This window comes from Oxyura jamaicensis, chromosome 12 (genome assembly GCF_011077185.1).
Source record: "Oxyura jamaicensis isolate SHBP4307 breed ruddy duck chromosome 12, BPBGC_Ojam_1.0, whole genome shotgun sequence".
NCBI classification, from domain to species: domain Eukaryota; kingdom Metazoa; phylum Chordata; class Aves; order Anseriformes; family Anatidae; genus Oxyura; species Oxyura jamaicensis.
The window spans coordinates 15,562,962-15,576,189 of record NC_048904.1 but is presented as its reverse complement, the minus strand read 5'-3'; the positions used below and the strand labels follow the sequence as shown (position 1 = coordinate 15,576,189).

General features: G+C 45.9%; 1 long non-coding RNA gene across 1 annotated transcript; it reads left to right on the top strand.

Annotated features, from left to right (window-relative positions):
- The first annotated feature begins 4,407 nt into the window (after nucleotides 1-4,407).
- On the top strand, nucleotides 4,408-12,836 carry LOC118173400. The gene is made up of 2 exons (XR_004754169.1): nucleotides 4,408-4,642; nucleotides 12,140-12,836. It is a non-coding gene; the product is annotated as an uncharacterized LOC118173400 (long non-coding RNA).
- The last annotated feature ends 392 nt before the right edge of the window (nucleotides 12,837-13,228 follow it).

The following is a 13,228-nucleotide window of genomic DNA, read 5'->3' as shown; positions in this document are numbered from 1 at the left end:
AGCACTCCTGAGATTACCCCTTCCTTTTGAGAACAGCCCGGTGCCTGAGTGGCCAGGGAATGAGATGGCAAAGATGAGCTTCCAAAATATTCCCTGCAGACATCCCCTGCATCCTCCTGGGCTGAGGAAAGGCCAGAGAGAGGCAGCAGTGAAATACAGGTATCAGAAGGAAAATAAAAGAGCTGAAGAGAAAGAACCAAAGTAATGGAAAAACGCAGGTAGTGGAAACCCTTAGAGCGCAGAAGGAATAGAAGCTGTTTCTGGGGTCTAATGACCTGTACTACCAACTGCAAGGGAAAAAATCTCCTTAATGAGGCACAGGCACAGAGCATCCAGCCTCAGCATATTCCAGACACCAACCCTCGCAATCAGCACATTTCTGTGTATTACAGCATCTTCTTCAAGTCGTTGGAGACGTTCCAGCTTTCTGCTCAGCATCATTTTCCTCTCAGACCGTATGTGGCTGAGCTCTGCACTAAGGCATCCTGCACTGCTCAGCACAGGGTGCTGAGAAGTGTCGCCAACAGGCAGAGGTGGGCAGAAACCTCTTGGGGGTTCTCATTTAGGATGTGCTCAGCTGTCAGGCAGAGACAGGGAATTTCTGCGGGAGCTTTCTCCTCTTCCCAGCTGCACGCCAGTCTGTGGCGCTACCTCCACTGCCCAGCCTGGGCATGGCCCCACTGATTTTTAGGTCTCACAAAGGCCACCTCTCCTTGCAACACCTGCTAAAGCAGAGGCTTTTCGCCAGCCAGACAAAAGGTCAGACACCTGTAGCTCTTCTCTAGTGTAGGCAAAACCTGGAGTCCTTGTGGGGCTGGTATGGTGCAATATTAAAGCCCTTTTAGTGCTATTACCTAACCAACTCCTGTGCAGCTACATTTTCTTGAACATTTTAGTGCCAAATTCATCAAGCTTAGAGAATCTCAAGGGATCCCAGTATTTTGGCTGTGAAACTGTGACGGGGAAAATGCTTAAAAGCCTGGTTAGCTCTCATGTAACTTGGAAGGGAAATTCCACTGACACTGGACCATGGTCTGGCCCCAAAGCTCCTTTTTGAAATTGTGAATCTTCCACTGAGGTGCATGTACATCTGTTAATAAAAAATCAGGCATTCAACTTATCCATATAAGCCCTTTCAACCATGCTCAGCATTCTGAGATTGCCACCAAGATGTATTTTACAGTCTCCAACCAAATCTGTGTGCCATACCCAGTCGTGGCTACTCTCAGGGCCAGCCACGTGATCCTGCAAAAGAGAAGGAGAGCACTGCTTTCAGAGAGCTTGAAAGTATTGAATTATTGCAGGATTTAATGTTCAGTAGATGAAATTACCCTTTTAAGTGACCTCAAATGTAATAAGGAACCAAGACTAGTCAGTGCCATGGTTTTATTGCAGAAAATCATAAAATGATGTACTGAAGCAGGATAAACATGTCATAAATTACCTTGAGCCATGAACCATGATAGATACCAAAGGCATGTAAACCTTGTGTTCCTGGGGGAGGATGGCGGTGCTGGGTAAAATACATGCATGGCTTCCAAAAGAAAGTTGCAGGTGTGATTTAGCTGGATTTATTTCCTACTGGTACTCCACCAAATGGAGTTGACCACAGTGATATCTGCGGCAAAATTCCCATATCGGTGTACATCAGTGCCAATGACCTGTCTGTGTCAAAAGACAGGAGCAGGTGTCAGAACCGCTTAAATTTGTTGGTTCATGCTCTTTGTGTCCCCTACATCTGGGGGGGTTTATTCTGGTTCACTTATTTAAGGTCCCACTCTGCTGTCTGAAGTCCTGCTGTTTCTCTGGGAAATATATAGGTTTGGCTCCGCAGCTGATATAAATATGCGTAGCTCCATCACTTCAATGGAGCTACACTGATTTATATCACAGCAAAGAGATTCTCAGTGAGATTCATCAGTGTAACTGCTTCATATTAACTGGCATGAGGGAGGATGAAGCGCACAGTGACTGTTACTTCTCCATGAATCACTGCTTTCTGGCAGCGGGATTCTCACCGAGAGGCACATTCTGCGCTAGGAGTGCAGTTAGCTATTTTATAGAGCCCTTGTTGGCCAGGTCAGGTTATCTCTTGTACGAGGGGATTTAATCCCTTTTCAGAAGAGCAGGCAATGGTGTGACTCCCATATGCTGCAGCTCCAGGGGGGGTCTGGGGTTGATGTGTGTATGTGCACCCATAGCCTGACCCCACTGCAAAACTTCTCAAATGACTGTACCGCAAAACCAAACAGGCTGTGACAGAGGGAAGGAGAGGGGAGAAAGGACAAAATCCTGTTTGTGCTTTAAATAGATCTACCTGCAGAGTGGGAAAGGCAGAGCCTGAAAAAAAGAGGTGCTATTATCAGCCAGTGCACTGCAGCTGTGCAGGAGGGCTCAGAAGGGAGACGTGAGGAGATCTCTGCGTCCTGTGCTCCTGGGTCTTCCCCTCACCTACGAGCCCGGGGCATCTTCTGGGTCCTCAGCAAGACCAAGGGCTGCTTTACATTTTAAAGAAAGTTCAGATCTTTGATTTTAGATCATGGTTGTTGCTCACAGTAGCTTGTACTAAATGAATATCAACTCCCATTTTTTCAATTGGAGATCACCGAAAGAAATGTCCAAAAGCTGAGCTTCATCTCTTCTGAGAACCAGGCAGAAGAATGTAGGATTTATTCCTGCTTTTATTCCCTGTGAAACAGTTATTGTGACTGGCTATAAACAGAGAGCAAGGTTTTGGGCTTGCTTTATCTTTGAACGTCACCTCCCGACTCTGAGGACAACACGTGAGAGTGCAGAGCTCGGGGCACGGAGCAGGCACATCGCTGCTGCCTGCCTGCCAGAGCCATGGCAAGAATCCTTATTCGTCTCTAATCCCCACGGCACATGATGAATTACTGACATTAATCTATCTGGCCACAACAGCCTCTGAGCATACCAGTCGTATGTTCATGCCGCTGCTTTTTGTAAACATATATTTTAAATATGCATCGATTGGGTACGTGCTGTTATTATTCATCAAAATGTTCTTGTCCCCTAACACTTAATAACAATAATGAAGATTAATGCTAAGCTCCTGCATAGAAAAAAGACTTCACGACTATGTATTTATTTTGCAATTTTAATTAAGGTTGTTTGTTACAATAAAAATTAATGTTATTGTCTTCCTGAGTGCAGCATAGCCAACATGAAATAAGGGATTCACACTGCAGCTCTCTGAAATGGCGCAGGGCTGGAACCAGCCAAAAGGAGATGATGCCCCAGATGCATCTGTGTTCTTCTCTCTGGCTTCTTTCTGAGATCATGAATGAAGAAAAAGCCACAGTTTTCTTTCAGTGGGGGCAGGGGGTGGTCTCAACCACCTTGTTTCACCTCTTACTCTGTGAGTGCCGCTCTGGGGCACCTCAGATAAAACATTTCATAGAATCACAGAATGGCTCGGGTTGGAAGAGACCTCAAAGACCACCCAGTTTCCCCCCCCCCCGCCATGGGCAGGGACACCTCCCACCAGATCAAGTTGCCCAAGGCCCCATCCAGCCTGGCCTTGAGCACCTCCAGGGATGAGGCAGCCACAGCTTCTCTGGGCAGCCTGGGCCAGTGCCTCACCACCCTTAGAGTGAAGATTTCCCTCCTAATCTAATCTAAATCTATCCTCTTTTAGTTTAAGACCATTCCCCTTCGTCCTATTGTTATCCACCCATGTAAAGAGTCCTTCTCCATCCTTTTTATAAGACCCCTTTAGGTACTGAAAGGCCACAGTTAGGACTCCCCGGAGCCTTCTCTTCACCAGGCTGAACATCCCAGCTCTCTCGGCCTGTCTTTTCCACGTCTCTAGAACTAATTCTCTGGCCTTTACCCTGCAAGAAGCAGATGGCATATCCTGTTACTGCAAATAGGTTTCAAAGTAAGATGTATTTGATTTGCTGTATTTAAATCAATACCTTTCAAATGTACTTTGGATCTGCCATCTTGATACACTCACTCGAAATTGGTATGAGTGTATTAGGTTGCAAGCAAGCAAGGATGGTCAATAGCAAGGGACACCAGACGCAACCTGCCACGTTTTTACTTCCCCATTTATTTATTTATTTATTTATATTGTGCAGTGCAGTTTCTGTATGTCCCAGTCCTTTCCATCAGCGTTACCACATCCTCCCCTTCTTGACCAATTCAGATCTTGTATGAAAATTTGCAGCTATCTTACTGAGTAAGACAACAAGTTTGAAAATGCTTGTTTGGCTGGAACTGCTTTCTAAACGCAGTCTCCCCATCTGGCAGATCCCGAATATCCACGATCAGAAAGCTTCCAGCAGGTCTGGCTTTATCCAGCAGAGGGCAAAGCCACCCGCCTGCAGCCCAGCCTGTCTGGGAGCCCCTTCCCTGCTTCCCTTACCAAGAGAACCCAACATCGCCAGACCCCAAGGATGCTGTGGGGAAAAGGCAGCTTGGAAAACACTCCCCGTTCCTCGCTGTGTCTGCACACAGGGGACGGGCTAGCAGCCTTCTTAACTGGGCAGGGTGTTTTCATCATATGCCATTGATTAGCCTTTTGTGTGTGTTACACTTCATCAAGGGTAAGATGAAGGACCCTTTCTGCTGAGCGAGTATGAAACAGACGTGGCTCTAGCTGGAAAGAGCACGGGCTGTAAGTAGAGTGGGGAAAGGGGTGGGAGAGGGGGAGAAGTCAGGGGAAGAGCAGTGTCTGGAAGTATCTGGCCCAAGGGGCACGCAGGGAGGAGCAGCCTGTTTCAGCCCTTCTGAGTGTTCGTACGACATCCCTTATTTTACAGCTCTTTAGAGTTTATCCTCCCACCCCGATCACTACCTATGTATTTCTGTACACAAATAGCTCTCGATGCATGCACCTGCCCACTGGAAAGGGAGTTTTGGGGTGAGAGATTCAGGGCCAGGCTGACCCACGGCCACCTCAGTGATCAGCAGGAGGAAATGATGTCCCACGTGCCATAAACCTCTCAAAACCGGGCTGCAATCCATCTGCCTCAGTATCCCAGCTCCAGCTGTGACCAAGAGCTTTACAGGATGCTCAAGCAAGATGTGCTAGGAAGGTGCTGAGTAATTGCCCTGCAAAAGGCTTTGCCTAATCCTGAATTGTCAGGGATTGCCTTGCTCCGTGCAGCAAAAAGATTTTGATCCTTTCTAAAGCTCTTTGTGTAAACTGCTGCTAAAAGTTATTCCTCTCCTTCGTATAAATGTCCACTTTTCCCTCAAATCTGCTGAGTTCTTGGCTCAAACCCGCGATCACTTCTATCTGTGTTTTATAAAGTTATGATCAAATTCTAATCAAAGCACTAACCCCAAGGTATTTCCAGACGCCTTGCCAATAACTAACGCAGACAGTGAATACGATTTGATACCTCAGAACGCCTCCAAGTCTGATTCTCATCTAGATGAAAGCCTTTGGGCAACTGAGAATTTGGCTCCTACGCTGCTGACAAAAATCTAATCAGAAATATGGGTGGGATTCCCAGCAGCTCCTGAGAGATCCTTGCCTCGCTCCGAAATGAGCATTTAGGGTTTCATTTCTGGCAGTTGTCTTCTGGAAAAATAAAACCTGACATTTTAATGTGGGCCCTTCGTACAAAAGGAGTTTAAGAAAGCGGAGAGAGCTGAAAACCACACACAAAACGAGGAGAAGGGGGGAAAATTAGACTGAGGAAACATCTGCTAAAGTTTTCCTGTTATTTCAGGAATGTTTGTATAACTCAAGCATTCCCTAACTCTTCGTATCTTCGCTAAAAGATTGCCTGGTGTCCCGCTCCCCATCGCATAACCTCTCTCCCCACTTGCGTTTGCTTACACAGGAAGGCTGCAGCAGGAATGTGCTTAATGTATCTGAGCTTTGCTTTAATGGGGCCGAGCAGCTGGGGACGAGCCGGGTGTTTCTCCAGCGTGCTGCTAGCAGCAGCTTTGCCAGGCACAACTGGAGCCCCCCTGAACCTCCCCGTCTCCCCCCGCAGCTGTTAAAGCACACGGACTTCTGCAGCCCTCCGTAACGTAAAACTACAGCCCTGTACATTCAGCAGGGAGAAAACACCCACAGAACCGAGGCTGCCTTGTGTTTCTTGTTAGAAAGTAATGCAAAAGGCTGGCCTCGTTAAACTTTTAGTAGCAGTTCTGTGCATAAAGAGCGCTGAATACTGATCTGATTATTGAATTTGCTCAGATCTTGGTGAAATGGTAATAGATGGAGTGCATTACATTGAGGATAAAAGGTAAAAACTCACTTGGATTGTCCTGGTGCCATCATAAATGAATCATCACTTAGCTATTAAGACCCATACTCGATCATGCAATTTGGAGCATATTGAAAAGAAGCACTGGCTGATTCATGCAGCAGAATCAGAGCAGAGAGCATTTGCTTGCTTGTTCACAGTGAAACATCCTGGATGCTGGATGGAGTTGGGAGCACTTTGGCTGCAAAGCTGCAAGTTTTCCTGCTGTATGTTGAGACCTCCAGGTAAAATGAAAATCTCCCTCCTGTCCGAGCAGGAGGAAAAAAAGCCTCAGCCATACACTTTGGTTGTCTCCACAGGCTGGGCTGTCCCTCTGGGTGATGTGCTATCTGGTGCCACCTCAGGATTTGACCTCCCCACTGGTGCTGGCTGTGTTGTCACCTGCAATGAGGACACCTGTCCGCTGGAGCGTGGACAGAAAGTGCTGAGTGGTCTCGGTTTCTTGAGCAGCTTTCTGAAACAGCTGCCTGAGGCTGGGTCTGACACCAGGACACAGGCTCTCGGTCCTGTTACGCATCCCCTGAGGGTTTTCCCCTCCTCCATGCCCGTACAAGAGACATAACAAAATCCATCTTGTAAGGAAATGATTTCTTTTTTCTTGCTCAATCAGAAACACATGATATTAACCTTTGGGGAAAAATCCATCAGGTTTTACATTTGCTCCTACAGTAACATTAGGAATTGATTTGGGGACAGACTAAAGCAGTACCACTTAGTACTTTAGTGGTGTGATATAAGTAGGGATCAGGTTACCAGTATGGGAATCATTGCCTGGGTACGGTAATAGCAGGCAATATGGGAAAACCTTAAACAGACAGTGATTATGCGAGTAGGTGAGAGCACGTAATTAACTGTGGGAATGGCTGGGCTTAACACCTGTATTTAATCCTTAAGTATGTTCAGCAAACTAATTTCTGGAAGCCTAAATTAATACATTCTGTGTTTTCCTTCTCATTAGACAGCCTTTGCTCCTTGTTTCCATTACCACCTCATGTCCAGCAACAGGTTTCCTTTCTCTCATCAAAGGGACTGAGTAAGAATTTCACACGCAAAGCCTCCCCAAAAGCTGTGCTTTCTCGTTTCCCCGTGGGAGGGATGGCAGGGAGGGGGCTGGTGGCCAGAAGACCCGGTGCAGGGTGGTTCCTCCACGCAGCACCACTACACAGGCTGCAGGCATCGGGCTCTCTGGGCGAGCCAGAAACTGAGCATCTATTTAGATGCCAAAATATCTTTATATAAATATATATGTACATGTGTGTGCATGTATATATAAAAATAAAAATGATATTATATATATATAAAAAAGTAATGCAAACATATGCCTGCCTTAACTCCTGCATGTTTCAAATATCAGAAAACAGTCTGCTGGTAGCTGTAAGCCTCCTCTAGTAAATGCACGGCCCAAACCCTCCTGCCCTTCATGTCTGTTTATTCCCATGACATTATCTTCGTTCTCTCTCACATGGAGGCAAACATTATCTGGCAGCCGCCCCCTGCTCACACATTGTCTTGCTGCCTCCCATGTGCATTCAGGCAGTGGTTCCTCTTTCAGCCCCATCGGGAGAGAAATGTTTCTGTATTTCTCCTGAAGGAGGGTAGTTTTCCATGCTACCAATTTCAAGGAAACATCCAACAAACCTCAGTGCAACAGGGAGCACAGACCTTTCACAGGGAATATCATACAGATCCCTGCAGCATGGGATCAGCCACTCGTGCTACATAAAATAACATCACGTGGAGGAACAGCACAGCAAGTGCTTAATGTGCACGTGCATGTATGTACCAGTGCACATGACTCTATTTCTCTTTAGAAAGCAAGGTCTGTGAGCACAAAGGGAGTACAACTAGTAATCCACTGGCTGAATTAGAGCCTTGGGATAAACAGCAGGGACTCAGTGAAGCCAAAAAAGCATTTGCAAACTTTTTTTTTCCCATTCTACCTATCTGACAGCACTCCTATGAAAATCAGAGTGTGTGCTAGATATGAAAACCAATTAACAAGCACAGAATAATCCAAATCTTTCATCTAGGAAATATTTTGCTGTATTTATTTTTTTTTTCTCCAAACAAAGCAATCTTTAAGAAGCTGGACTCTGCTTTCTGTCAGAAGTGAATTAATAACCTGCATTTCTGCTTCTCTCCCTTAGAAAGAAGGTTTGTGTAAGTAACAGATCAGAGAATGTGCAGAGGTTTCTAATCAATTCACGGCTGATGTTTGTTTGAATTGTTTCAGAGTTCAGTCATTTTGTTAGATAGCCCTCAGATATTGCATGAAATATCCGCCAGAGCCCCGGGGGAGCTTGCAGCTTGCCTCTGCAGAGGCTTTGTTCTCCTTGCGAGAGCAAAAAATCTTTAGCAAACTGCTGAGTGACTGTTTAGTGCCAGCCCACATTGTCCTCCTCCAGCTTTCGGCCACTGATCCTAGCGAGGGGTGTACTTACTGATTTCAGTGAAAGATGTATCTGGAGGTTTAACCAGAAAACAGGTTGGAGCTTCAGGTTAGTGCACTTTGGGTTATCTACTGCATTGGCTTGAATATGAGATGAAGGTTTTCAAAAGAAATTGGGAGCTGGACAGCAATGACACTGCTTATCCTCATGGATTATGCTCTGGCACTGATTTAGTGCATGCCAAACTTGAGAGCAGCAGCGGGGTGAGAGCCGAGGTGGAGTGCACGAATGAGCGCCCCTCCTTCAGCCCCGCATGAATCCAGAGCTGGGTCCCTGCTCTGTCCCACGGAGCCCATTCTTCAGGTGCCCCTGGGGAACTGATGCTCCCGTTGATGCCGCAGAGCAGCCCTCCAGCTCACGGGACACAGCCGGGGTAGCGAGCACTGCTGCCAGAGATGTTTTTGGGGTGCTCAGTGGGGGAACTGGGATGGCCCTTTACTGCTAGCACAGATGATGGTAACTGACGGTGTGCTCAGTCACCAAGCAGTGCCAAAAGCATTGTGACTAAACAAAAAAAAAAAAAAAAACACTGAATTAAAATTATTCATTTCCATAGGGAAGGAGTCCTTTGGTCTCATTCGTTGTCCCAGCAGTGTCTGGGTAAATTTGATGCTCTTGTCCTTGTGTTGTATTGAGAAGAACAACAGTGGTCTCATTAGATACAAGTTCCATATGATAAATTGCAGATCTAAAAATATCCATCACAATTAGATGACGCAATGAAACCAATTTTCACTTCGGAGCAGAAGAGAGAGAGGAACTTGATAAATGACAATTCGATAAGCTGAGACTCCTGTGCTGTTTCTGTGAAGCGTTGAACTCAATTAATTGCATGTCTAACCTGGCATTGTGACCCACCCCTGTGCATCAGGACCTGTGCAGTCACCGAGCTGCCCAGACCTGGGGATAACAGCGGGAGTTTTTGCTTCTGGCTTGGTTGTGCTGCTCTTTTTTTTCCAGAGCAAGGACTGCAAAATCTAGGCTGAGTGTGGTGATTGGCGGGGGCTGATTGTAGGTATTTCTGGTTACGCATCATATTCCCGTGACATGGACACAGAGAGGAACTCACGGAGTCACGGCAGATGGTCACAATGTGCGTCGTTAGCTGGGACGGGGTGGGACAGAGGTGGTCCCAGCCAGCTCTGCAGGTAGACACTAAATAACTCACGGATTTTGGAAAAGCTGCTGAGCTGATCTTCACGCCAGCAGTTTGGTACACTTTTCCAAAGCAATCTCTCGCACAGAAAAGGGCTAAGGATCTGTGGGCACTTAAAGAATGAAAGCTTATATTAGGTGTGACAGGTACAGAAACTTGCAACTGAAGAAGCTGCCGTTGGAAGCCCCGAGGTCAAACACAGCTAGTGAGATCTCACATCTCATTCAGGATCCCTGTTTGAAACAAGCAGTTGTTACTTAGAGCTTCTCCCGGTCCTCTAGCTGGTTCCTGCCACCCACAAATACCCGGGGACTGTGGCCCTGGAGTGGCTTTGGGTGGAATTGTCTCTGCTGTTTTTTTGGCGTTCATTCTTGTTAAGATATGCATCAGATGTCATACCAGATACCCCACAGTCATAAATCCTTGGTTTTATTGGCCCTATGTGGTTTTCTGCTTTGTAAATAAATGTTTTTGCTATCGCTATCAGTGTTATCACTTGCTTCAACCCATGCTCCCATGCTCCATAAATCAGTGAAATTAATTAGTGAATCTTTCAGTGCATTAATGTTTCCAAGTCTTTGTTTAAATAGGTAGTGTATAAGTAGCATCATGGCCAAGGATGTGGAATGCTGTTTTAAATCTGCTGAAGAAATGGTCATGGTATGCATTGTTTGTGTATGTGATGGCAAGATGCTTCCTTTAAATTCTTCCTCAGTCTCCAGCCATTTACTGCAGGCCAGAAGCTGTAATGACTAGGAAAGAAATCTGCCTTGTTTCAGACAGAGCTATTAAAAGAAAATTATTCTCAAAGTAATTCTTATCTCATGATGGGATTGCTGAATTACTGCATATTGTGGGAAAGGAAATTGCAAATGTGTTGGCTTTTCTTCCCATTAGAACTATTGTTTTATTACATTTGTCATATCAGCACACACACATTTCTTTTTAAGTCTTTTTAAAACTGGGACTGTCCTGCATTAGATACTGAACATAAGATAAAATTGGCAAAATTAAAAAGCAAACTGCTTTGCAAAGGTGAGCTGGAATGGCGATGCATTTCTTTAGCTGTGCTCCCAGACCCACGTACCAGAGAGGCACAGAATGACACTGCCGTGGTGCCAGGGCTGCCCCAAGGAGTAATTCTGCCTATGAGAGAGAACCCCAACAACCCCATATGCTGAAGGCCTTTTTGGTGCCTTCTCAGCCAGGGGTCTGTTTGTGTTCCTGTTCCAGCCTGGTTCCTGTCTCCTACCACCCAAAGTGCTGCTTGGGGGCTTGCAGGAAGCCCCCGTGCTCACCACCCCTTGCCTGGGCAGCATCAGTGGTGCTTGGCGGCCCCATCTGCAGATGCCTGATGCAATGGGGATGCATAACAAGAACCTGTGTTTTCATTTACCTCTGGTTCTAGCCCCAAACACTAAATCTAAATATGCTTCCATTTCCATCTCAAGCATCTAAGGCAATGGTGTGGAAATAATATGTAGCCTAAAAAAGAAATCAGAAGAAGTACTTTTCTTGACCTCTTTGGCATTACAGAATGCTATTCCGCTAACACCTTCCTGCAGGAGTTGCTCGTGCTGGGCTTTTTGGTATCGGTCCAAGGTGTCCGTGGCTCCAGCTGTGCGCAGCAGCGCAGCGTACGCTTGCCCAGAGGATGCTGACCCTGGGGTCTGCAGCAGCCCTGACACTGGAAGCCTTTTCCTGTTGACTAAGGGCTTCATCGTTTCTTCTCTTACCTTTAGTTTCCTTCTCCAAAAGCTTCCGCGTGATAACAGGACACAAATGAGAAGTCAGGAAACTGCCTGATACGCCCCAGTTGACCAATTAATCACCAGTCTGTGTGTCTGCGGTGATGGGCCCTAATAAACAGCGGTGCTGCAAGCCCTCCTCCCCCTTCCGACTGCTTATCTCCTCCAAAATCCCTGGTCCTGAGCTCAGCTCTGCCCTGCCCCAGCAGCACACTGCAGCAGGAATGGCTCTGTCCCAAGTAAACAGGAAAAGGAAGGCCCAGGGATGCAGCCTGTAGCTGGCACAGGTGGAGCCAAAACCCTGGACCATCCCAACATTATAACACACGTTTCTGTGTGTTTATAACGTTTATAACCTTATAACACACATTTCTGTGCCTAAGCAAACAACCCCTGATAGATCCACGCAGCTGCTTGCTCTAGGCCTGGCCGGGACACGCGGCCTTTCTGACCAGGTAATCCGTGCCCCAAATGCTTCTAAGGTGGGAGGGACAGCATTAACGTCCCTCTGAAGTATATTCTCCTCTCCTCCAGGCCCCGGGGAGCACAAAACAGCCAAAATGAAGCCTGCTCCAACTGCTCAATCCACGTCTGGATCTGCCCCCTGGGCTGAGGACAAGGACGGGCCTCAGTGCCCAGGCCTGTGCTGACCCAGCTCCGGCGGCAGTGGTGCAGGAACAGGAAACCATTTTTCTCCTCTTCAAGGTTTTGGTGTAATTTGAGAATCATACCCCATGCAGATCGGAACATGTTAGTAATGTCTGGAAAGTAATTGTGGCGTATATTATTATTTTAATATTTACTAAGTGCTGACAGTACAATGCCTTTATTAAAACTTTGGGGAGGGTGAAATACACACCACAAAGCATGGCGGGATGGAGGCAGTCTTCTGAAATTGCTCATTTATATTTCAATTTTACAGTCACTTTCCTGTGACCTACTTTTAATCATACATTGTTTTCTTTGCGGCTTAAATCATGTAAGGTGGTTAATGATTTTAATTTAAAGTTCTCTAAGGAAGAATGTAAATAATACTTCTGCCTAGTGGAGGCAGGCTGTGAACTTCTTATGGAGAAGCAATTTATCACTGTATTGAAGAGCAATGGAAGAGGTTTAACTTCGCCAGAAGCTGGACGTCTTTCTTTTCACTTATTCTGATCATGTAAGAGCAATATGCCAAGGGTTATCAGGAGAGCTCTATGTTTAAAATTAAATTGATGAGACTAGATTACTTTTGGCCTTTGGAAATATATATATATATATTTTTTTCCTTACAATGAGGGAAATCCAGTAAGGTAATCTGGCAAAATCAAAAAAATATTTGCCAGGCCTGGCAGGCTGGATAATCTAATGCAATCCAGGTTTTCTAATGTTTTTTTTGTTGTTGTTTGTTTGGTTTTTTTTGCTCAAAGCAAACATCATAACTGACCAAGTTAGGTTTAGACTTTTTATCTAGCTTGTATACTTTTTGGAGAACATGCAGTCCTGTGTCATTTGTCACCATGGATTTCTTTATGGTATAGCATTGGTAATAGTGGTTGAACTCATTAATTGGCTGTCAAATTGATTAGGAGCATTAGTGAGGTTGATTTAGATGCTCCACAGAGACTGGAGTCATGATGC